At 35.9% G+C, this 26,563-nt stretch overlaps 1 long non-coding RNA gene across 1 annotated transcript; it reads right to left on the bottom strand.

Annotated features, from left to right (window-relative positions):
- On the bottom strand, positions 1-26,037 carry LOC122222821. Its single transcript, XR_006203893.1, has 7 exons — positions 24,694-26,037; positions 22,494-22,644; positions 21,153-21,235; positions 12,260-13,075; positions 6,139-6,767; positions 3,333-3,461; positions 1-2,176 (listed from the first exon to the last, which is right to left on the bottom strand). It is a non-coding gene; the product is annotated as an uncharacterized LOC122222821 (long non-coding RNA).
- Positions 26,038-26,563: the final 526 nt, after the last annotated feature.

Here is a 26,563-nt window from a genome sequence, read left to right as displayed (position 1 = left end):
TGGAAGCCACAGTTTGGATTTAAGGAATAAGTTCAGCCTGATTGTAAAGCAAAGAAGTGTTTTACTTGGAGCCTCCCTATATTGTGGAAGTACATGAAAGATGAGACACAAAAGTGGATGAATGCTATCAGTTTTGTCAGTCGTGAAAACAGTATGTCTCCTTAGCCTGTTATAATTGTTTATTATCGAGGTACAGTTGACATATAACATGTTAGTTTAAGGTGCACAACATGATTCAGTACTAGTATACATTGCCAAATGATCGCCACACAGTAAGTCTAGTTAACATCTGTCATCATACATAGTTACAAAATTTTTTTTCACAATGAGGAATTTTAAGATCTACTCTTTTAGTAACTTTCAAATATGCAATATGTTATTATTTACTTACCATGTTGTATGATTGTGGTTATTGTTTTAAAACCCCCTTTTATCTATGATGTTCCTGTTTGTTTGGGCACCACAGAAATACAGGGAAAGAATGTTTGCAGGATACTTGAGAATATAATACTTGAAAAAATAAAATAACTCAAGCCAAACTTGTTCTAGTTAGAAGAATAGCCTTTTATCTGCCTCTGTCTTCAGTTACAACACTCTAGATGAGGAGCAGGAGCTGAGGAGATGCCTCTTAGTTTCCTTCACTGCCAAAGATAATTAGGGCAGACTACAGCCAGGGCAGAGTGGCTTGGAAAAGTCCTGAAGGTCTGGGAAAGTATGCTTTTAAAAAGAAGGTGATACGTAAGCTTACCCCTTTCTGACAACTTCGGTCGTTTTAGGACTGAGGTAAAAAATGTTTTCAGGGACCACACATTTCACAAAGTTTGTGTTGCAGCTTAATAGTCATCTCAGTAGGTTTAACTCAGTTGATAATGATAATAGAACAGAAAATTATATTGCATTTTTATTTATATTAGAGTTCTTGGCCACAGGCACCTAGGGAGCCCCTAGATATAACTAAAACCTAATTAGGAGAAAAGAACATTGCTGACTCAATATCTGAATTGGAGAGTAAAAGAAACACGATAATCCCTGATACAAAAACATATAACCATGTCAAAATAAAGAACTAAGAAGGACACTACCTTTAAAATACGCTCTCCACTTCTCTAACCAAAAAAGAACAGCAACGTGGTGTTTAATAAAATAGAGTCAATTTGATCCTTTGCTTAGTCCTCCATTCCAGAGGTGTATTAATGCCCTAAAACTATTTTCACAAACATCACATGTCACTTGGAGACAGAAGTGGAGTGAAAGGTTAGCCCACAAATGTTTGATGAACAGTGATTAGACTTTCAGAGGAGCCTGAAGGAGTGTGATAGATAAGCACTGAGAAAAGAAGAGAGATGAGAATCAGCCAGCCCATGGTAGGAGTTTTTGGGAAACCTTTGATGTGTGAGAAACACTGAAGCATTGGATGAAAGGTTGTTAACACTGACCTCAAGATATTCATGATGCAAGTATCAGAAGAACTCTTGATGATAATCAGATTATATATTAATTTCAGAGAGGCTTGAAGAAGCCAGAGCACAAATAAACAACAAAAAGAAATAGCCTGTCCTTAAGAAAGTTTACCTTATCAGTATGAAAAACCCAACTATGACCTACACATAAAACTCGGGGAAAAAGGGAAAAGGAAAGACAAATGAAGAGTATACATTGGACGAAGGATGGCACAGAGAAACACAGGAAGTGTTCAAAAAAATAATTCTCCAGAGTCTCAAAGAAATTACAGACAACATGACCTCTTGAAAACAATCAAAGGACAATTCAAAAAAGTGGTACAATGACATAAAATGGAAACTGAGCTGGAAAACCCGGGAAAAATGGAAAAAGTAGAAATCATTATAGACTTGTAAGCCCCCTTAAAGGCAATAAAAATTAGAATATATAGTTGACCCTTCAATAACATGGATTTGAACTGTGCAAACCACTTCTTTTTATAATACTATAAATGTATTTTCTTTTCCTTAGAATTTTCTTAATAACATTTTCTCTAGCTTCCTTTATTGTAATAATACAGTACATGTTACATATAATACACAAAATACACATTAATTGTTCATATAATTGGTAAGGCTTCCATGAAGTTTTCGGGGAGTCAAAAGTTATATATGAATTTTCAGCTGTTTGCGGGGGATTTGTGCCTCTAACCTCTGTGTTGTTCAACTGTATACTCCTGAAAATAAAGTCATGGGGATCAGAATTGAGAAGTTAAATTGTGGAAGATAAATCTCACAAACCAAATAAGGATAAAACTATAAAATTTATTATAAAGGAAATGATAGATATAGCAGACAAAGGAGGTTCAACAACCAAAAAATTTCTGAATAGCAGAACAAATGGAATGAAAAATGATGTAATATATAAGAAAACATTCCTAAAGAAAGATCTGATCTGTATATTGCCAAAGGCCCTTTATATGTGAGAAAACTTAATACAAAATAATCAACACCAAAACATATGCTAATGTAATTTCTGGTATTTAAGGATAAAATTACTTGGGCATCTTAGAGATGCCTGAGAAATTAAGTCTGATAAAGGAGAAAACCAGGTGTGTCTTAAACTTCTTCAAAGCAACACTTAATGACAGAGAACAGTGGGGCTGTGCCTGTTAGTTTCCAGGGGCAAAAAAAATTTGATCTAAGAATTTCATTCATAGGCAAGTTATCTTTCATATATAAAGACAACATTCTAAAGCAGGTAAGAATTTAAGGACTGGAGCACCCATGATAATTATTATTAGCAAAAGATGAATCCAAATAAAACACTTGATAAAAATTGCTAAGATTAAACAATTATGGAAATCTAGATATGTAGTTGAATGTTATAAATCCTGAAAGTGTAAAAACATACATAAGTGTGCCCATACACATACATAAACTACTGAAGAGTGGAGAAAAAGGGAAGTGGTAGGCAGGACCACTGATGTGTCAGCATATCCTTTTCCTTCTGCTTTCAAGAGATGCTTTTTAAGCAGGACTTCAGCCACTTCTAGTTCTTTCATAGTATTTTTTTTTCTTAAATAAATTTAAAGGATTTTTTAAGGAATTCTAACAATTCAGTGAGGAAACAGTTCTCAGAAGTCCATTTTTCACTTCACTTTTTTGTTATTTGTTATTAAAGCCATCATTTATAGAATTATCCTATTTAAAAATTTTTCTATGTTTTTGTATGAACATAGATGCTTAGAAAGACATTCACCAAATATTGAAGTTATTTCTGGGTAGTGAGATTTTAGTCACTATTAACTGCTCTCTATAGATGAGAGCATATAAATAGTTTTATTAATGAACAGTTTTAAATATCCAGAAAAGTGAATATTAATTAAATACCCAGAAAACTGGAGCATCTTTCTGATGTTGTCTTTTGGATCTTCTTCCTTTTCATTTGTTCCTGGGTGGGGGAAGGTAAAACCCATTTGATCAGTGTATGTAGGAAGCTCACAGCGGCACCATGTTAATCTTTGGAAGAATTACAAAGAAAGCTAAAGTTATTTTTTGCAAAAAGAGCTTACAGTTTACTTAATGGTCTTTAGTTTTTTGCATTTGTTTGAATGCAAGGGCCATGCTAACATTCTGTGTAACAGAAAGAGGATTTGCAAAGACCTGTGATATTTTTAGGTAGCTCTCTTACTCCCTGTTCACACCTAATCCAGGGCTCTCTTATCCAAGTAAATCGGCAATTTTTTATTTAGGAATTATTCAAGATATAAGGCAGCATCTTTGGGAGATACTTTTTGTGGGCTTGAGAGAGCAAAACGTAGATCTGAACTCTTTATTCTACCTAAAGAATATATTTTTGTGTATGTCTCAAGTCACTATTTTGGTTTAAGGGAAATTCTTGACTGAGCTGGCAATTTTCAAAGAAGTACAAATTTATCAGATTTTCATAACCCACATTGCACCAGGAACAAAAGTGAATGATCTCACATATTGTGTCCTAGATTTTATAAAATAATTTGTTGCTGCTCTAAAGATCCTTTTAGGATGAATTAGTTATTTATAGATTCAGATAGTTATCCAAATATTTTGTCATCAGCTAGTTTGAATTTTTTTTCTAAGTACACTGTCATGTTTGTGGGATTCTGACTGCAAAGCTGTAATGATGTTAACTACTTTTTATTGTCATGTTCATGAAAGAAGTTAAAATTTTGAAGATTAAGATAACATTTCATGATTGTCAAAGCTCCCAGCTTGACATACTACTTTCTAAAGTTTATTTAAAAAGGATGATGGGACTCTTTGGCAGTTATCTGGGTTTACTGGCATAAAATATATGGGAAGGAGATGAGGAGTTGTGTTTAATATGATAGGTCACTTACAACATTTGTGCAAATCGGCTACTCAAATATTTGCTAAATGGGCAGGCTTCCATGTGATTTTGAGTACTTGCTTTGTGATCTAGTTTACTTCCTATTTTTACAGTAAATTTAAACATCTGATCACCCTCTAGATGTCTTTACCTAGTACATATCTTCAGTTTAATTGCAAAATTTGAAACACTTTCTTAAAATCATGAATTTTTTAGAATTAATCATATTACATGATTAACCACAAAGATCTTTCATAGTGAGGGCTATTAACATTTTTAAGTGGATACTAACAAATTGCTCACTGTAGTTGCTTTTGTAACTTTTGGTTCTGTATATTATTTTGTCCTCCAAGGTAAAATGACAGAGTGAGCATATTGCATAAAAACCAAGATCATCATTCTTTCACTGCCTATCACCCTGTTTATGCTTAACCAAGCATTTATTTATTAGTTCTTAATGGTAAGGGCTACAAGGTTACTACACCTGAGAGAAAAATCTGTAAGACAGGCTTCCTAATTAATCACTGGGAGGGTTCACGAAGGTCTAGCTATTTCTGTAAAGTGAAGCATTTATGCTCTCTATTGCAAGTGTTGATCACGAAAATGGCAGGTAATGCTTTATTTCTCTAAGTTTCTGTTCTTCGATTAGAAATAATGAACCCTTTATGTCTGTGTGTACATGTGGACACCATCATTAAAACTAGGGCCTTTGTTCAGGTGAGGACAGACAGGGATAGTTTTAAGAAAACAGAACTGTGGTACCAATATCTTAGGAATGATACTCAAATGCCACCCATGATGCTCTGAATTGAAGACCACTGTCTCAGAACAACAGGCTCTGAGACAGAACATTCAAAAGCAACAGTTCTGGCTGGCTCGGTTTGTAGAGCATGCAACGCTTGATCTTGAGGTTGGGAATTTGAGCCCCACATTGAGTTAATTTATTTATTTTTTGTAAAGAGTCACCATTTTGGAGTGCCTGGGTGGCTCAGTTGGTAAGAGCATGTGACTTGGCATAGAACTTACATTAAAAAAAAAAAAGCAAGTTTCTGTTAGGTGAGAGTTACGATATGATAACCAGGATCATTTGCGTCTAGTCAGCTGGAGCAATGTTCCATACGAGTTAACTGAGTTCACAAACAAAAACTGCAGTGAAAATTGCAGCAAAGCTCCATGTGAAATGGTGACTTAACTGACAGCATTGAGGCTCTTTCCCAGATTGACTGAGTCACTGGGTTCTATTGCACCAACTCTCAGATAAAAAGGCACCAACTCTTGCCATATTTACACGTCTATTTGGGAAACCACACCCTTCTCCCCAGTCCTTGGTATCTGCTTTGGTGTGTTCCCTGGTGCAGGAGCTTCTCTCTAACCAGAAACAAAAAGCATTGGCATTGCAGGTGTTAATAGCCTGTTCCTCCTTCTCTAGCCAGGACCCTGACATTGGCAGAAATCACTAATTAAGCCACATCGTTGGCATAACCTACCTTAAAAGCACAGTAATACTCATTTTTTAAGCCCAGCACATGCAAACAATACAGAGATGTGTCCTCCCCTTCCTGTGTTCATGTACCGCAAATGTAGCACAGCAGGACAAGACATCTAATCTACATACACTCCCCTTGTGATGTTTCTCTTCTTCCTCACCTACATCTCTCCCCATTTTGACAATCCTTACATTCATATTTTAGTTGCAAGAGATGCAACTGACAGTAGCCTTTCAGTGTTGAGTAGCTATGTAAATGCTCGCTTCCTCCTGGCCATGCTGAGAACAGGGCTATGGGCACTGAGTCCCTAGTGCATTTTATTAAAAGAAAGGCACCTTACCCAATGACTGCTGCCTCCTGTCCTTGTATTGACCAAGGATTCTCTGGGTCACCCTCATAGCCTCAAACACTTGCTGTCTTCATTTTTTAGGTTTTACAGATCATGCTTTGGTAAAATACATTTTATGCAGATGCTACTATAGTTTAATAAAAGGAATGATCTTTAAAAATTCAAAGAAGTTGACAACTTAAGGTCGTGGGAAGTAGTAGATCCAAGGAGTGAGGGAAATGTGCTCTATTAGTGGGGAACATAGCAGGGGAAGACAGATCAAGAAGAGGAGTTTCTATAGAAGGAAGCAGAAAGACAAGGAATAGAAATAGGAGATAATAGTTATACTGTTCTAGGAAGTTTTTTTCTTTGTGGATTGGTTTAATATGGTAAATGTAGAATGAGATGTGTAACTTCATCCAGGTCAGAGGTCAGTGGTCATGAGTTCAAGCTCTGGTTCTGTTTTATTTGGACTGTTCCATACTGGCAGAGTAGATTCCAGCAGCCTGAAGCCAGCCCTCTTCTACAGATGCAGGTGCTGGCCATTGGTGATCAGGCTGCAGGGCACAGATTTCCAACAGCGTCTCGCACTATTTTAAGTTATCCATCAGTAAAACCACTAGGTAGAATGCAGCCACATCCTGTTAAGGAAGAAAAAGCTTCAAAAAGAGAGCTATAAATCAATGACTGGCAATTAAATTTGTCTGAGGTTCTATAAATAATCAGACTTTTAAACATTAATTTTATACAAATTTGTACTGTACATGACTGTAGCATAAATGTGCTTTAATGGTTCTCAAATATTTCAAATTGAATAACATTTAAAACATTATATATTTTATTCTACATTAATATGAAATCAACTTAAAATGTATATTAGAACTTACTGGATTTTTAAGTGGAAATCATTGATGCTACATGTATGTATTTATTTATGCCTTGTGTTGTCTAGAAAAAGACTGAAGATAATACTTGCACATATGCTCCAGATTATAACCCACATTCTTTCATAGGGACAAGAAATCAAACTCAGGGATTTAGAAAATTAGTTTAAAGAAATTGGACTCAGTCAACACAAAGAGGAAAGATCTGAGTTGTCCTCAGACAGAAATGAGTATGAAGTTTACCTGTGCTGTTTTGCCCTATGAGTTTGAGTAAATCACTTTCTCTCTCTTAATCTCAGCATTTTTATCTCTAATTTTGAGAATGAGACCCCATAGAGCTATAATGAAGATCTGGTAGAATGACGTTCAGACAGTCCCCCAGTTCTTTTTGTTTTTCTTTTCAAAGTTTTATTTAAATTCTAGTTCACATATAGTGCAATATTGGTTTCAGAAGCAGAATTCAGTGACTCATCACTTACGACAGCCAGTGCCCATCATAACAAGTGCCCACCTGAATACCCATTACTCATTTAGTCTATTCCCCCACTCCCTCCCTCCATCAACCCTCAGTTCGCTATCTTTAAGAGTATCTTATGGTTTGTTTCCCTCTTTTTTCTTTATTTCTCCCCCACCCCATATGTTCATCTGTTTTGTTTCTTAAATTCCACAAATGAGTGAAATCATATGGTATTTGTCTTTCTCCGAACGACATATTTCACTTAGCATAATACACTCTGGCTCCATCTGCATTGTTGCAAATGTCAAGATTTCATTCTTTTTGATGGCTGGGTAGTATTCCATTATATGTATATATAACCACATCTTTACCCATTCATCAGTTGGTGGACACATTTGGGCTCTTTCCACAATTTGGCTATTGTTGATAATGCTGCTATAAACATCACGATGCATGTATCCCTTTGAATCTGTATTTTTGTATCCCTTGGGTAAATACCTAGTAGTGTAATTGCTGGGTCGTAGGGCAGTTCTATTTGTAACTTTTTTCTTTATTTAAAGTTTATTTATATTGAGAGAGAGAACAGCGGAGGGACAGAGAAAGAGGGAATGAGAGAATCGCAAGCAGGCTCTGCTACTGTCAGCACAGAGCCAAACACAGGACTTGATCTCATGAACCATGAGATTATGCGAGACAAAATCAAGAGTCAGATGCTGAACTAAGCCACCCAGGTGCTCCTCTGTTTTTAACTTTTTGAGGAGCCTCCATACTGTTTTCCAGAGTGACTGCCCCAGTTTGCATTCCTACCAACAGCGCAAAAGTGTTCCCCTTTCTCCACATCCTCACCAACACCTGCTGTTTCTTGTGGTGTTAAATTTAGCCATTCTGACAGGTGTGAGGTAGTATCTCATCGTGGTTTTGATTTGCATTTCTGTGATGATGAGTGATGGTTAGCATCTTTTCATGTGTCTGTTAGCCATCTGATGTCTTCTTTGGAGAAATGTCTATTCAGGTATTCTGCCCATTTCTTCACTGGATTATATGTTTTCTGGGTGTTGAGTTTGAGAAGTTCTTTATGTATCTTGGATACCAACCCTTTATCAGATAAGTCATTTGCAAATATCTTCCTCCATTCCGTAGGCTGCCTTTTAGTTTTGTTGTTTCTTTCACTGTACAGAAGCTTTTTCTTGATGAAGTCCCAATAGCTCATTTTTGCTTTTGTTTCTCTTGCCTCTGGTGACAATGTGTATTAAGAAGTTGTTCTGGCCAAGGTCACAGAGATCGCTGCCTGTGTTCTCCTCCAGGATTTTGATGGTTTCCTGTCTCACAGTTAGGTCTTTCATCCATTTTTAATTCTTTTTAGTGTATGGCATAAGAAAGTGGTCCAGTTTCATTCTTATGCATGTCGCTGTTTTTCTCAACACCATTTGTTGAAGAGACTTTTTCCATTGGATATTCTTTCCTGCACTGTCAAAGATTAATTGACCATACAGTTGTGTGTCCATTTCTGGGTTTCTGTTTTATGGGTCTATGTGTCTGTTTTTGTGCCAGTACCATACTGTTATGACTACAGCTTAGTCATATAGCCTGAAGTCTGGAATCATGATGCCCCCAGCTTTGCTTTGCTTTTTCAGGGTTCTTTGGCTATTAAGGGTCTTTTGTAGTTCTATACAAATTTAAGGATTGTTTGTTCTATCTCTGTGAAAAATGCTGGTGGTATTTTAATAGGGATTGCATTAAATGAGTAGATGGCTTTGGGTAGTATAGACATTTAAACGATGTTTGTTCTTCCAATCCATAAGCATGGAATATTTTTCCATTTCTTTGTGTCCTCTTCAGTTTCCTTCACAAGTGTTCTACAGTTTTCAGAGTACACATCTTTTACCTCTTTGGGGAGGTTTACTCCTAGGTCTTATTGTTTTGATGCAATTGTGAATGGAATCAATTCCTTGATTTTTCTGCTGCTTCATATTTGGTGCATACAAATGCAACAAATTTCTGTACATTGATTTTATATCCTTTGACTTTGCTGAATTCATGTATTAGTTCTAACAATTCTTTGGTGGAGTCTTTTAGGTTTTCTATATAGAGTATCATGTCATCTGCAAATAGTGGAAGTTTTACTTTTTTCTTGACAATTTGGATGCCTTTTATTGCTTTTTGTTGTCTGATTTCTGAAGCTAGGACCTCCAGTACTATGTTAAATAGTAATGGTGAGAGTGGACATCCTTGTCTTGTTCCTGCCCAGAAAAACTCTCAGTTTTTCTCCATTGAGGATGATATTAGCCATGAGGTTTTCGTATATGGCTTTTATGAGGTTGAGGTATGTTCCCTCTATTCCTATTTTATAGAGGGTTTTATCAAGAATGGATGCTGTATTTTGTAAAATGCTAGAATTTTTTTTTTTTTTTTTGCTAGAAGATCATATGGTTCTTATCCTTTTATTAATGTGGTGAATCATGTAGATTGATTTGTGGATACTGAACCACACCTGCAGCCCAAGAATAAATCCCACTTGATGGTGCTGAATAATTCTTTTAATGCAGAGAGTACCACAGTCCTGATGTATAGTATATATGCTCAGCTAAGATTAGTTTAGGACCCAGATGGATACATGGAAAAAAACGCAAGACAGAATTAATTAGATGTTGCATTTTGCAATACGGACATTAAATGTGAAGGAGTTTAGAGTCACTGAAAGCTGAAGTAATCAGAAAAGATTTTGTAGAAAGTTAACAAGCGTCTATAAATATGGAGAGGATTAAAGAGTGTCTTACTTAGTCTGTTTGGGGGTGGTATAACCAAATACCAAAAACTGGGTGGCTAATAAAAAACAAACATTGATTTCTCAATGTTTTTAGGGCTGAGAAGTATAAGATCATGGCATCTGCAGTTTGGTGTCTGCTGAGAACCCACTTTCTGGTTCACAGACAGCTGTCTTCTTACTGTGTCCTTACATAGTGGAAAGGACAAGGGAGTTCTCTGGGGCCTCTTTTATAAGGGCACTAATCCCATTCATGAGGGCTCCATCTTTATGATCTGTTCACCTCCCAAAGGTCCCACCTCCAAATACCATCACATCAGGGATGAGGTTTCTATGTATGAATTCTGGGAGAAGACAAACATGCAGTCTATAGCAGGGAGTAAGAACATGGAACCTTGCTAGGGGAAAGAACCTGAGCAGAAACAGAGGCATGAATGAGTAACAGCAAGTTAGGAGGTGAGGCCAATCAGTTCCACTGCTGTGGCCTGACAGTGACAGGAGCAGATGGCAAGGGAGATGTTTGGAGACAGACAATTGGCTTCATTTTGGGTTTCCAAGACTTGAGGTAACAAGATGTCCGAGTGAGAATACGTCTTGCATAGCTAGAGATGGGAGGGTTGGCGTTTTGAAACGGCGTTTGAAAGGGCGTTTTGAAAGATTTGGAGGTCATCAGCCTCACAGTGATAGTTAAATCCAATGAGCTGTCAGTGAGAGAGGAGAGAGCACAGACCGAACACTGAGTGTGTGGAGGATACTATCTAGTTACAGAGTAGAAAGCAGAAGAAGCCCAATCAAAAATCAATCCACAAGAGGGGTGGTCAGAATATTAGGAGAAAAGCTAGGATAGTGGTGTGGAGGCCAATGAAAGAATGGCCTTTAAGCAAGAGGGGGTAGCCAGAAGCCTGAGGAGGGCAAAGAAAGGAGGTGGTCTATGAGTAGCTGCTCCTCCCTTAGAAGAATGAAACCGGAGGCATCTGGATGGTTCAGTTGGTTAAGAATCTGACTTCAGCTCAGGTAATGATCTCATGGTTTGAGTTCGAGCCCCGCATCTGGGTTTCTGCTGTCAGTGTGGAGTCTGCTTTGGACCCTCTGTGCCCCGCCTCTCTCTGCTCCTTCCTAACCTGCAAGCATGTGCACACATAGTCTCTCTTTCTCTCTCTCAAAAATAAGTAAACTTTAAAAAAAAAAAAAGAAGAAGAAGAAGAAGAATGAAACCAGTATACCCAAAGTGAGCCCTGGAAGGAGAACCATTGTTGGAGGAAGAATGTTGACCATCTGTTCTGCTTCTGTTGGTTCTGCCTTTTCCTTGGGCTCACTTGTACAGATGATTTTCTTTCTGCTCCTCATCTCCTGCCTCCACATCCTGATGCCTAGACTCACATAACACCTCTTTTTGTGTTTTGTCCAGAACAACTAATTTTATTCACCCTTAGAACAACTGGGACAGGCTAAATCTTTAAGAAAAGACTTTACAAAGTACTAGGAAACAACAGAAGAAAATAAACAGAACTAGACCGTCTTGGTTCAAACCCAGCCTCTCCCATTTAGTAGTTTCATAACCTTTGCAAATTAATCAATCTCTCTGTGCCTTAGTTTTCTACTCTGAAAAACGGGAATAATACATAGTAAATATTTCAGTAGTACATATTTCATAGGGTTGTGAGAACTAAGTAGATTTAATGTCTATAAAATTCTTAGATGAGTACCTGACATACTTAAAGTGCAATTAAGTATTTGCTATTCAATTAAATAAATACAGAATAGAAAGAATTGAAAGAGCAGTATGCATGTTTAAAAGCATAAATACTAAAGCCAGACTGATTGGGTTCATATCCCTGCTCTGTTATTTACAAGTATGTAAGTGTGGACAAATTATTTAACCTCTCAGGGCCTCAGTTTCTTTAGTTACAAAATGTGAATATAATATTAACTACTTCATCATGGTGAGGACTGAATGAGTCAATATATATAAAGTGCTTAGTAAGTACTGAATAGTTAACAGCGATTACTATTAGCTCTGTGGCTTACCAATGCAGCATTCTGACCACTAGGCATCATGAGTACGGTCCCCTTTTACACCCGATATAGGCAGACAGGCTTCCTTTGGGTCTTGGCAGTCTACTCTGGTAGATGCAGCTTCTTTCATGTCTTTATCTCTTTACCAGGAGCAGGATAAATCGACCACCTATTCTTTCACCAACCTAAGCCTGTTCATATTTCCTCTTTGTAATGACTGTGTGCTGACCTTACCCTTCAGAAGAATCTTTCAAATCAACTAGGATGGGGTGCTCTCTCTTAGAATAGAAAACATTTTTAATATAACCACCTGCAGTTGGCATTCATTTAATAAAATGCAAGCACGATTAAAATGAAGACAACATAGTCATAAGCAGAGAAGGAGAAAGGAACTTTGTTACAGGAATTTAAGGGTAATGGCTCTAAAAGATCCCTTCTCTAAAAGCAGAAACATGCAGGAAAACCAATTCCACATCTATAAAGTCTGGAAATGTTTTTATGGCAGAGGCAGGGGTTTTTCAGGTCAGGGACAGTGTACCTGACGGGAAGGAAATCTCGCTGCAGAAGGAACCTGAACTCAGCTGTATCTGCCAAGAACCACCATTTCTTGCTCTGATGTCTGGGGAGTAGATGGAAGGTAGCTCCAGCCTAATTTAACCATTCTGCCACTTGCACAGACAAGGGTGGTTCAGAAAAAGTTCTTGTCAACTGGATAAAGAACTGCCTTTATATCTCAACCATTTGGATGTTTCAGCTTGCAGATGCTGTGCAATCAGCAAGTGTCCATATGAAGATAACTTTAAATAGTCGTTTTCTCAAAATAACAATCTATAAAACATAAATAGTAAATTTCTTTTTACCATAAAAGAAAATTAGATTATCAGAAATAGAGGCTATAAGTCATATGTTGTACGTCTGAACTTTTTATGTACCATAATAACTAATCACTTGGCTATGAGGGCACTGGGGAAATTACAATATATTATATTTTGTGGGGTAAGCACCACATGAATGAAGGCAAGAATATTATAGAAGTGACCTTCACCTTGTGTGATGTCATAGAAAAAAATGATGCTGCCCTAATAACTTCATAGGGTTAATTAGTTTCAGAGAACACACAAGAGGCGGCGATGTCACAGAGCTTTTTTATTTTCTTTCCCGTGGGAAGTTGGGCTAATAAAAATGAAAAACATTTCAAGTAGCTAAGTAAGAAAGAAGAGTTGCATGGTTAGAAGGAAATGTTTTAGTGCTGTCCCCTTTAAAGGCCTAGTTCTCTTTCTCCTTAAGCTGCAAATCTTACTGTTTTCTCATGCATCTTTAACCACCAACTTGGGAATCTCTGAAATGACCATTGTTTCCAAAACTTGCTCTGAGGATGGATTTTTTTTTTTAATTTGCTAATGAATACAAATCCATTTAATCAGATAAGGACCTCTGCAGATAGGGAGACATTTATCTGTATAAAATATGTGGCTCTGTTTGGTCTTGCCACTTGGATCCCCCTTGGGGGTGGAGGTAAAGTTTCCCCAGTCGTGCTGATTTCAGACGAGTAAGTTTGCTGGTGTCAAAGATGGGCTGCCGCATTGGCTGGCATCTGGGGTACAGAAGGCTAATTCTTCTGAATAGAGCCATTGATGATCACATTTTGGAGAAACTTAATCATAGAGTAATTAGGCTTTAATTCTTACAAAAACTTACAATTAATTGGATCTTTTATATAACTTTTCTTGTTTGATTTAAAGTACCATGTAGGTTATAGGAACTTAAATATGGATTTAATTAGAATTGTTTTATGATTTTAATGAGTCTTAAAAGTCTTTTGATGAGCAGCTTGTATAATTATGGTATTTAAAATGATTGGGTAAATGCATACTTTTATAATTTACCTTTCAGGAAACTGTATATTTTGGAGGCTATTTTTTTGCATGATGAATTGTTTCATTTTATGTGCAGTTTTTTGTGGGGATGGGTGCTTAGTCCTGCCCCTAATCACCGAAATGTTTTCTCCCTAGAATGAAATTAAACTTTATAGAATCAAAAGCATCAGGCGGTAGCCCAATACTAGTTAAATTCAATCACAGAAATATTTTTGTTTTTATTATAAAGAAGATGGAACCACTAGTAAAACTTTTAGCTGGGCATTCAGTTTTCCTACATAATCAGGTACAAACAAGTTACCTGAAGACAAGCTCTTTTTCTAAATAAAAAAAAAAAAGGTAATTTTAGACAAATGACTTGAAATAAAAACAAAATGACATGCAGTATTGAGTTGTCAACTATTTAATGTACTGTCAAAACAAATGGAAACGAGTACTTTCAATAAGCCTGCAAAAATTTTAAATTAGACAAGGAAAACATTACTTTCTCCTCTTTGAGTAGGTCCTGTCCCAACTGATACTAAGTCAGATAGGTAGCATTTGATCTTTTTGTGATGATTTAAAAAAAAAAAGTGTATTAAATAAGTAATATTAGGACACATGTTTGCATTTTCCATTATTAATGTAATTATTGTGTTATGTCCTTATGTTCTATCCTTCACTTTCCAGTTCAGGGGAAATTACTTACATGTGCTTGAAAATCAATCAGTGCAGTTCACAATATCATAAGAGTAGAGGAGAAAAACCATGGAGTCATTGCAACAGATGAAAAAAAACCTTGGATGAAATCATTTCATGATAAAAACTCTCAGAAACTTGTAATAAAAGCAAAGTTATTCAACTTGATTAAGGGCCCCTATGAAAAACCTACAGCTAACATAATACTTACGGTCAAGAACAAGGCAAGGATGTCTTTTAGTTAATGTTTACTGAAGGTCCTATCCAGTGCAATTAGACAAAGGAAATAAATGGCATGCAAATAGGAAAGGGAGAAATAAAGCTATCCTTATTTGCAGATGACACGATGGTATAGGTATAAAACTTTAAGGAATTTACAAAATAGCTATTAAATTTAACGAATAAGTTTAGGAAGATTGCAGGATACAAGGTCAAGATAAAAACCAGTATTTCTATATACTAGTAACAAACAATTGACCATGAAAATTTTTAGATTTTATTTATTTTTTATTTTTTAGAGAGAGTGAGCATTAACAGGGGAGAGGGGCAGAGAGAGAGAAAAAGAGAACCTTAAGCAGGCTCCAAGCTCAGCATGGAGCATGATCCCATGACCTTTGGGTCATTACCTGAGCCAAAATCAAGTCGGACCCTCAACCAACTGAACCACCTAGGTGCCCCAACCATGAAAAAAAATTTAAAATCTCCACTTAAAATAGCATAAAAATACTCAGGAATAATTTTTTTTTAAAAGATGTTCAAGACCTAAACATTAAATTCGCTAATTCTCTATATACTCTGGTATCTAAATTCTATGCAACCCCAATCAAAATCCAAACAACATTCTTTGAAGAAACTGATATGATTTAAAATTTACCTTAAAAGGTACCTGTGCCTGCATGGCTCAGCCGGTTAAGTGGCTGACTCTTGGTTTTGGCTCAGGTCATGATCTCACAGGCGATGGATTTGAGCTTCATTGGTGGGCTCCGTTCTGAAGGTAGGGGGCCTGCTTGGGATTCTCTCTCCCTTTCTCTCTGTACCTCCCCTGCTTGCAATGTCTCTGTCTCTCTCAAAATAAATAAACTTTATAAAAATGAATTTTTATTTATTATTTTTAAATTTTTAATGTTTATTTTTGAGAGAGAGAGACAGAGCATGAGCAGGGGAGGGGCAGAGAATGGGGGAGACACACAATCCGAAGCAGGCTCCAGGCTCCGAGCTGTTAGCACAGAGCCCGACACGGGGCTTGAACTCAAAGACCAGGAGATCATGACCTAAGCCGAAGTTGGATACCCAACCGACTGAGTCACCCAGGAGCCCTCCCCACCCCCAAAAAAGAGTTTTAAAAAAAAAAAAAGTGAAAAAGGAAGACAAAGTTGAAAAGTTGAAGGAATGTTGTCACCTGATTTGAATACTTAGTATAAAGCTACAGATCAAGACTATGTAAAACTGGCATATGAATAATATAGGCATATATGGAAATGGATAACAACAGAGTCCAGAAATTAATCTACACTTACATGATCAATTCATTTTTTAGAAAAGTAGCAAGGTAATTCAATGGAGAAAAAATAATCCTTTCAACTGGATATCTGTATGTGGAGAAATATTAGCCTGATGCTTAACTTTCATAATGATTAACTCAAAATGAATCTTAGGCTTAAATACGAGAACCTAAACTATTAAACCTCTGAAGACAAGAAAAAAGAGAGAAAATCTTTGCTACACTAGCTTAGGCAAACTTTCTTAAATTACATATAAGAAGTACAAACAATAAAAGAAGAAATAAAATGGATTCTCATCAAGATTAAAAACTTTCGATTAAAAAACTTTTCGATTAAAATCTCATCAAGATTAAAAACTATGTCCTTCAAAAGACATAGTTAAGAAAACAAACAAACAAAAAAACACATCAAGGCTGGAAGGAAATTTTCACAGAACACTTCTGGCAAAAAGCTAGAATCTGGAATATATAAGGAATTCTTACAACTCAATAAGAAAAAAAAAACAACTACATTTTTAGAATGGGGGAAAGATTTAAACAGACACATCACAAAAGATGATAGACAAATGGCCAATAAACAGTGGTAAAAGTATTCAGTATCACTAGTTGTCAGGGAAGTGTAAATTATAACCACAATGAGATACTAATACATACTTACTAGAATGACTAGAATTAAAAGGACTGACAATAGTAGGTGTTGATGATGATGGGAATAAGTGAAACTTCCATACATTGCTGGTATGAATGAAAAACAATATCACCATTTTGGAAAACAGTCTGAAAGTACTTCATAAAGTTAAACATATATATTTATTGTAGAACTCAGCTATTCTACTTCTTGGTATTTTAGTCCAGTGATGTAAAAACAAATGTCCAAAAAAGATGTCACTGCAAATGTTCATAGCCACATTATTTGTAACAGCCAAAAGAGAAGCAGCCCTAACCCTAAAATCTATCAACTGTTGGATGGATAATCAAAGTGTGGTATATCCCCTATGATGAAAATACTACTCAGCAATAAAAAGGAAAAAAAAAATTAATAACTCAAACATGAACAGATCTCAAAAATGTGCTTGTTGGTGGAAATACAAACTGGTGCAGCCACTCTGGAAAACAGTGTGGAGGTTCCTCAAAAAATTAAAAATAGATCTATCCTATGATCCACCAATAGCACTGCTAGGAATTTGCCCAAGGGATACAGGAGTGCTGATGCATAGGGGCACTTGTACCCCAATGTTTATAGCAGCACTCTCAACAATAGCCAAATTATGGAAAGAGCCTAAATGTCCATCAACTGATGAATGGATAAAGAAGTTGTGGTTTATATATACAATGGAATACTACGTGGCAATGAGAAAGAATGAAATCTGGCCTTTTGTAGCAATGTGGATGGAACTGGAGAGTGTGATGCTAAGTGAAATAAGTCATACAGAGAAAGACAGATACCATATGCTTTCACTCTTATGTGGATCCTGAGAAACTTAACAGAAGACCATGGGGGAAAGGAAGGGGGGAAAAAAAGTTACAGAGAGGGAAGGAGGCAAACCATAAGAGACTCTTAAAAACTGAGAATAAACTGAGGGTTGATGGGGGGTGGGAGGGAGGAAAGTGGGTGATGGGCATTGAGGAGGGCACCTGTTGGGATGAGCACTGGGTGTTGTATGGAAAGCAATTTGACAATAAACTTCATATTAAAAATAAAGAATGTTACAATAAAAAGCAAAAAAAAATGTGCTAAGTGAAAGATTTTAAAAACAAAAGAGTAGGTACTATATGATTCCAATAATATGAATTTTAGAGAAAGCAAAAGTATGATGACAGAAAGTAGTTGAAGTACTGCCTACAACCAGAATTGGGAAATGATAGTACAAAGAGACCATGAGAAAACTTTTTAGGATGAGGAAATTCTTCTGTATCTCAATTGTGGAGGTTCAATTTAATTGTATGAGATTACTAAAATTCATTTCAAATTAATGAATTGCACTGCATATAAATAACACTTCAATATATATATATGAATATATTTTACATATGGGGTTTCCCAAGAATGCCATGGTATAATTTACATGAGGTCTCTTACCTGTACTATATCCTTTCACTTTTAAAGATTTGTACTCAAATTTTTCCTCAACTACAGGATTAAAAATCATGCTTAGTTAAAAGGCCTACAAATATAAACCTATTAGTCATTTAACTACTTAGATATTTTCTTTTTATGGAATACGCCACAGGAGGCCCAAAACTATATAAAAGTTTTAGAAGTGAGTCAGCCTCCTTTATAATGAAAACACTGTTGTCTTAAGAATGTAGTCAGAGGATGCTGGCTTTTGTAACTGAAGGATATAATCATATAGAAATACTTCTGTGATTTTTGTTTTCTTCTTTATTTTTTAGACTGTAATAATCCCACCTGATAATGTATATGATAGTGACTGGTGGGAAACATGCAGTTAAGTAAGCTTACAAATTACGCTTCATTGAAAAGGACAACATGATTTTGCTGTTGTAATTATCAGAGCAACTAAGAAGTATGTTCTTAATTGTCTGCTTTTCTGTGTACCTGTTGAAATGCCTTTTTCCCAACCCTATCCACCTTAGTGGTCCATTTAATCAACTTTATACAAAACTACTAATATTACTTAATAGAAAGTCAAATGTAAAAGACAGAAACATCTACTGAATACAAGTCAATGTATTAACCAAAGGGCACCTTCTCAATATGGCTATGAAAATGCCTAATCTATTTCTTCTTTTGGCTTCCACTTACTTTCTTAAAGAGTTTCTCTTCAACATTTTGACTTAACTTTACCATTGTATTGTCTGAGCTAATATTAAGTTACTACATAGAAAATTTCCAGACCTTTGGAACTAATCAGAGTCAATCTATTGAAGATAATCTTCTTAAATGAATGATTGTAACCTAAGAGATGTTATCTAAGTATTAAATCAACTACTTATTTTCTATTTTGTTTCCTATTTATTATATTTAAGTTTTTGAGTAATTATTTTCTTTAAAGAGAAAACAAAATCCTCCTAGCTAGTCTATGCTGAGCGAATTTACTACCCCATTCTGGATCAGGTATTTCCATCTTAAATCTCCAAATATATAAGTAGGATTAATTAAGAAAGATATTTATTTTCAAATATTTGAAGGGCTCTTACCTACCATCTGAGACGGTCTTGGTTTTGAAATTTTAACTGGACAGTTTAACTGACCTTTGGTAATTTCATACAAATAAACTAGATTAAATTGGTTGTACGATTGTATCTCCACAATCAAGACATAGCAGACTTCCCTCATCCTAAAGAGTTTTTCTCCTGCCTGTCTCCTGGGTAACAATTTCCACTTCTGGCTCTAGGTAATAATTCACCTATCATGGAAGATGGTCTTCTTTTGAGCTGTTTTAGAGGATAATTTTTACTAATGGATAGGAGTTAAAAGAGACATCAGTATGGCTTAAGGAAGAACTTTCTGACAACTAGATGTTAACTATTCATGAATTAGGAAGGTCTGAATACTTGCAAATTTAAATTGGCGCCTCACAGTCTCTTCCCATTTGAGTGTTCTCTGACTCTCCTGTATGCTTTGGAAGGGTATGTTCTGGTTAGTTGCATTTTCTGAGTAACTCTAAGGTAACTTCAGTTTTTTGTTTCAAACACTTGGTGAAAAGTCTTTATAAAATGTGTTACCACGGTGTTCTATTGTATTTTCCTGGCGTACATTGTGTTAGATTTGTTTTCTTTGATGATTTTGATGATTGAGAATGTTGTGATGACTTGGGAGTCACCATCATTTCTGAACATTAATCATCACTAATAAAGTTATCAGTGTAGATATAAGGGAGTTTAGGTCCTGTAATTTGCTTTTTAAAAAATAACTTCCTGCTCTCAGCTTTCTTTTGTTTTCATTTCTCTCCCCCACCTGACCCCCTTTACTCTGTGGACTCCTCTTTCTTTCCCATCTGTGCCCAATCCCATCAACTGGTTTGCCAATCTGAAGCTGTACTGGTTAAAAATGCAGTGTTCTTTTCTGCTTGTTTTCATGCCTTCTAACCAGATTTTTAAATTTACCTTTTCTTCTTCCTATTCAACAATTCCTTACCCTCCTCGCTGAATCTTACCCTTACTATATGCCTGCATGGATTATTTCAACAGCCTCCTTGTTTCCAGTCTCTCCCAATTATGATTCACCTTTGTATTTCACTGTCAGGCTAAGCTTGTATTAATTCAGGATTTCATTCCTCAGCTCAAGAACTTGCAGTGATTTCCTATTACATGATCCATCAAGTCCAACTATTCCCTCTAGGCTTTTATATCCCTCCACAAATGGCTCTACTGCATGATTTCAGATTCATTTGTTGTTCTATATACACTGGTCCTTCTCTGCCTCTGGAACACGTTACTACTCTCCTATCTTTGCTTAACATGACATTGTTGCTCAGTTATCTTTTCTCTATCCAAACTGAAGGTATCCTTCAAGTACCACTTACTTTGTAAAACCTTCTTTGGCAGCTCCTATCCATACTGACCTTTTTTTCATATCCATACCTTTTAAAATTTCTAAACAATGGAGAACGCTTTGTGCTCAATGACTTCTTCATTTTTACATGTTAGTTCTATCTCTGTGCTGGAGGGCAGAGAGATTTTATATTGAATGTTTCCCTACAAATATTAAGTAAAATGCAGGGCACACAGTACATAGCTTTCCTAACTTTACAGTGTACTTTTCATGTATATTTTCCCACTGATTATATATTCCATAGGTAAACTAATTCAACACCTACCGACTGGCTTATTTATCATGCATTCACTATCACTGCCATTCATTGCCCTTAAAATCTCTTCTTACCTCTTCTTTCTTTTTTGTTTTTTAATCTTCTTCCCTCTTCTTTTCTTCCAAATGTAAATATTATTCATTACTTTATGAAGATCCTATATCGATAAGGAAAGAAAATTATAAAAACAAAGATATGAGTCATCTATAACTATATAAAGCCAATCTTAACTATTAAAGGTTTTGTACCATTTTTTAAAACTTAAAAATGGCCTAAACTTATTAAAAACATAAAATAGAAACCCACTTATCTGCAGTTCTGAGATACAAAAGCTCTTAAACTAAAAAGCCTTTATAAATTTATAGTCTTAATTCACTCCACTTAAATGTTTTGCTGCAGATATATTAATGTGTTTGGTATAGGGTACTATCCTACACTATGGTAGGAATGTTACTTAACAAACAGAATATACATTGTATTACCTGTCTAAAATTTAAATAAGTCTAAATTCTGAAAATGACCTCAGTGGTTTCTGGTAAGGCACTGCAGGCCTGTAATACATTTGTATAATTCTGCACAGCCCTTCATTAAATCATATCATTTAATCTTCCAAATAAGGTTATAAAGTACCTACTATTATTATTGCTTTATTTTTCTAGATTAGGAAACTAAATTGCTGAGAGATTAAGTGACTTGATGGTCAGTGATAAAGCTGAAGCTCATGTTTTCTAATTTTAAGTCCTATATCCTTTTCTATGCCAATACCTTAAAAAGATGCTTTGGAATCTCTACTTTTTAAGAATCATAATAAACTGCCCTAGGAATTTATATGGATTCGGATCTGTGCTTGTCCAGAACATGCAGTCTAGGTAATATGAACTGGCCAGCTTACAGTGGTGAATGGAGAGTTGTTGAATATTAATTGCTGAATAAAAACCAGGATATATGAGCAGTCCTTCTAGGCACTTAGAATTTGAGGAAAAATGAAATAAAGGAAAGCCTTGAGCATCTGATTCAGTAGCTACAGGTGAACGTGTGGTGGGCATCCAAAGGCATGTAAAATCAATAGATGAGAAATATTTAATATGTAGTTTCTTTGTAAATTCAGAGAAGCACTTCAATGTAAGTATATATCTCTAAACCAAACTTTATATATTCTTTTGATGTATATCCATCAATAAGTCGTCAGAATCCTCAAGGCTCTGTGTAGCTAATTAAGCATATCCTCAGCCTTAGAAGTATATGTGATATAATTTTAAGTATGTTATAAAGATACTCAGTGTGGTAGATTATTGGAATAATTGCCTCTCCATGAATCACCACTCCAAGCATCCTACACTTTCTCTGAGCTTGGCCAAATGACTTGCTTTGGTCAATGGACATCAGTAAATGTGGTAAGAGCAGAATCTTAATACCTACACTGGGGCTATGGTCTTAGAATCTTGACACCACCATATTGTGAAGAAGACCAGTATGACAGGCCAGACAGAGACCCAGCCCATCCAGTTGAGCTGCCAAGGGCCACATGAGTAAGTCTAGGCAGGACAAACAGAATTTTCTTCAGAGCTGTGAGAAATAATAAATTGTGTTATTTTAATTCACTAAATTTGGGGTGGTTTGTTACATAGAAAACTGATACATCTAGCTGCCAGTTTTTCATTTGGGAAGTCCCTTCATTCTGATTTAAATAGATTCCAAAGACTAAATTTACTCTGACCTGTGCATTTAAAGTCTAATACTTTCTAAAGATTATGCAAATGCATATATGTACATATATATATATGGATGTGTGTATATATATGTGTGTGTGTATACATACACATATATAAGCATTTTATAAAATTAATGTCACTCCTTTTTAATCCAATTTATGTGATAATAGTATAAAATCTATACATAAGCTTCTTAAATATTTACTTATATAAACAGTAGATTTTGTTGACCGTGAAGAAGACGAAGCATGTATTTCTTTTGGAATAAGAACAGAAAACAGGAAAAATATTAATATAAAGACTATGAGGTATATGTTTGTATGAGGGTTAATTTGTTTAAAGGCAGAAAAAAAATAGAGAAACCATAAATGGGATAGCAAGTAGGTTGGCTTTCCAGAATGAGAATGCCTCTAAGAAAATGGTGAAGGAATTTCTTGAGTAGAGAAATTGTGTGTGTCTCAGGCATGCTTACTCTCCAAGTGTCCAGCTTATTGCTGGGCCTTTGTAAATGTCTAATAAATACCCAATAGATGAATAACTACCAAATGAAGCTAAGTATAATAGAAATGAGAGGCAAACATTTCTGAATCCTCATGTTTAAAGTTGAAAACCAAAACTGCATCAAGTTTAGAATACTCACAGAATGGGCCATTACAGTTTTGTAGAACTAAAATTTCTTTAGTTCCCATATTTTAAGAAAAGAATTGAGTTTTGAATGAGTCAAGTCAAATTTAAATTCCAGCTTGGTAACTGGTCAGATGAGTGGCCTGATACAAATTATATAAAGAATCACATTTTCTTTTTAAAATATTTTTTTAATGTTTTATTTATTTTTGAGAGCAAGAGAGACAGAGCACAAGTGGAGAAGGGGCACAGAGAGGGAGACACAGAATCCGAAGCAGGCTCCAGGCTCTGAGCTGTCAGGGCAGAGCCCGACGTGGGCTTGAAATCATAGACCGCGAGATCATGACCTGAGCTGAAGCTGGATGCTTAACCAACTGAGCCATCCAGGCGCCCCTAGAGTCACAGTTTTCTTAACTGTAAAAATGGGAATGATAATATTTATTCTGAATAGTTGTTTTTGGATTAAATGAGATAATATACATGGAAGGCATATCAGCACCAAAGAAGGGTAATCCTTTGCTCTGCTTCCTCCCTTCTTCCTTCTTCCATCCTTAACATCTGTAAAAGCTTTCCAAAGAAGCAAACTCTGGCTGTACTTTTGGTGTAGTCTGAACCTGTGTCAGAAAAAACAAAACAAGGGGTGCCTGGGTGGCTCAGTCAGTTGAGCATCTGACTTTGGCTCAGGTCATGATCTCACAGTTGGTGAGTTCAAGCTGTCTCTGCTGACACCTCAGAGCCTGCAGCCTGCTTCTGTGTCTCCCTCCCTCTTTGCCCCTTCCCCACTCATGCGTGGTCTCTCTCTCTCTCTCTCGCTCAAAAACAAACAAACATTAAAAAAAAAAAAAAAATCAAAACGAAAAAAAAATTGTTTTTTTTTGTGCTCAGGACCTTAACAAAATTTGGGGCAGAGCAGGAGGGACATGAGCTATAAGAAAGGCTGTAACTACTAAGAACTTGTTCTGTATCTTTCTAGAGATACCCGCCTATTTACTCATAGGTACCAGGTACTTCCCTAAGTTCTGATATTGTTGGAATAATTGATCTAGTCCTGCCCTTGTAAAGGAAGGGGACAACACAGTGGGAGAGAAAGACATCTACAAAATAAGTAAAACCAATCTCTCAAGGTATGTAATATTAGAAGTAAATAAACACGTAATTCTGTATTATCATAAAAGAAAAAAATGGGATAACTTGCCTGGGGGAAGCAGAGGAAGAGGCTGGAAACAGAGGTGGGTAGAGAAAAGTTTTCTCTGGCTGAAGAGGGGATATTTCAACTTACATCCTGAAAGATCAGTGAACCAGCAGAGTCTGCAGTGAGAGCTGAAGGTCCTCCTAAGGGGTAGGATGGAAGGAGCACAGTGGTAAAAGAGGCTGGATCTGTGAGTAGGATTCAAATCATCAAGGGATTTATAAGTTCTGATAAGGAGTTTAAAGTTTAAACATCATTCTGTCAGCAGTAGTGAGTCACTAAGAGATGCAACTAGGCTTTAGTCTGAGGAGGTGAAGTCAGTTCCCTGCAGCTGGTGTCCAGAAGGCAGAAAGATGAGAAAAGTCAAGTTAGACCTAACCTGGAGACATCATTTGTCCCCTACTAAATATAATCTAAATCAAATGAGAACCTTTAAAAGCTCTTAGGACTTTTCCATCTTTAGCCAGTGTTACACTACAACGTAGAAATGGATGGATCAAGATTGCAACTCTTCCCACTGCATCAAGTTTTTAAAATATGCTGGTTTCCATTCTCCTTACGTTGATGTAGGTTTGTTCTCTTCTAGCTCTCCTCCTGGCTGGATATGCCACAGCATGTCTTACAGAAGTAATACATTAGGTTAATAAAGCAATTATTTAATTGACTTTAATTTCATTGGCATTCCTATTAGCTGAAGGAAAGGGGTTCAATCACTGTTTACATTTGTAAAGCCAATATTATGGTTTAAATTATGGCCTTCGGATGAATTTGAAAATTGAAGCCTGATAATCCTTAAAGCAATATTTACAGAGGACTCTTTGTCTTTGTAAAGAATAACGGGAATGGAAACAAGAGCACATTAAATCAGAGGGGCTTTTAAATATTCATTTTGCAATCAGCTTCACTGGTTTCCAGGCCACTATCTAACTTCATAATTCTCTTTATGGAGAAATAGCAAATCTCCTGCTTTAATTATCCTGGGACGTAGAAATTAGTGCTTTGCATTCTTTTTTCTGATTCTGGAGTACAGGAATTCCAGATATAATGCTTACAAATATTCTTTCTCCAAAGAAATATCTTGAGAGATAATGTTAAAATTACTAATTCGAAAATGCAGACATTTTGGGTAGGTAGCTTCTGACTTAAAATGGCCTCTACCAAACAGTCCCTAATAAAATCTCTTCGAAAAAACTCCAACTCCAAAATCAATCAGTATATTTGTTGTCAGTGGTTTTCCACAAGACGATGAAAACGGTCTAGATATAGAAACCTCTCCTACTTTGAAGATGAATGATCCAAAGAACTCAAATAGTACTTGTGAAAAGAGGCTCCAGCTTAAGGAAAAGTAAAAATCACTCTGGAAACACACACACACACACACACACACACACACACACACAAAACGTGTTAATATGCTTAATATAGAGATCACACCAAAATGTTAGAACACTTTCCTGGTATATCCTCGGTAGATGGAAGTCAAACCCTCTGTGGATAATCCTTAGGTTACAATCTGTAAAGACAAAAAAGAGAAACAATGAGATGTAACAAGAGACCAAAGGCCAAAGTGAAAATGGAAGTGGATAACATTTGGGGGTGGGAAGAATGATTTAAATTGGCACTAAAGAAAATCAACATATATATATATATGTTGTATATATGTATATATACATATCATATATATATATATGATATATATATATACATCAAATATAATGATATTATAAGACTTATTTTCAAGAAAGAGGAAAACAGATTTAAAGCATCCATACAGGAAAAAGGTAAAGCAGATTACCTAAAAAGGGACAAAAATTAGACTGGCCTTAAACTTCAAGCAGCGGTGCCATGAGATGATGGCACATATACAACATTATTTTAGCACATTTTTTTTTTTTTTTTTGACTTAGAGAAAAGTGGCAAAACCAGTACACAGATTTCCTATATACCTTCACTCAGATAC

The sequence above is a fragment of the Panthera leo genome, chromosome A1 (genome assembly GCF_018350215.1).
Source record: "Panthera leo isolate Ple1 chromosome A1, P.leo_Ple1_pat1.1, whole genome shotgun sequence".
Classification (NCBI taxonomy): Eukaryota; Metazoa; Chordata; class Mammalia; order Carnivora; family Felidae; genus Panthera; species Panthera leo.
This window is presented reverse-complemented; position numbering and strand designations above follow the sequence as displayed.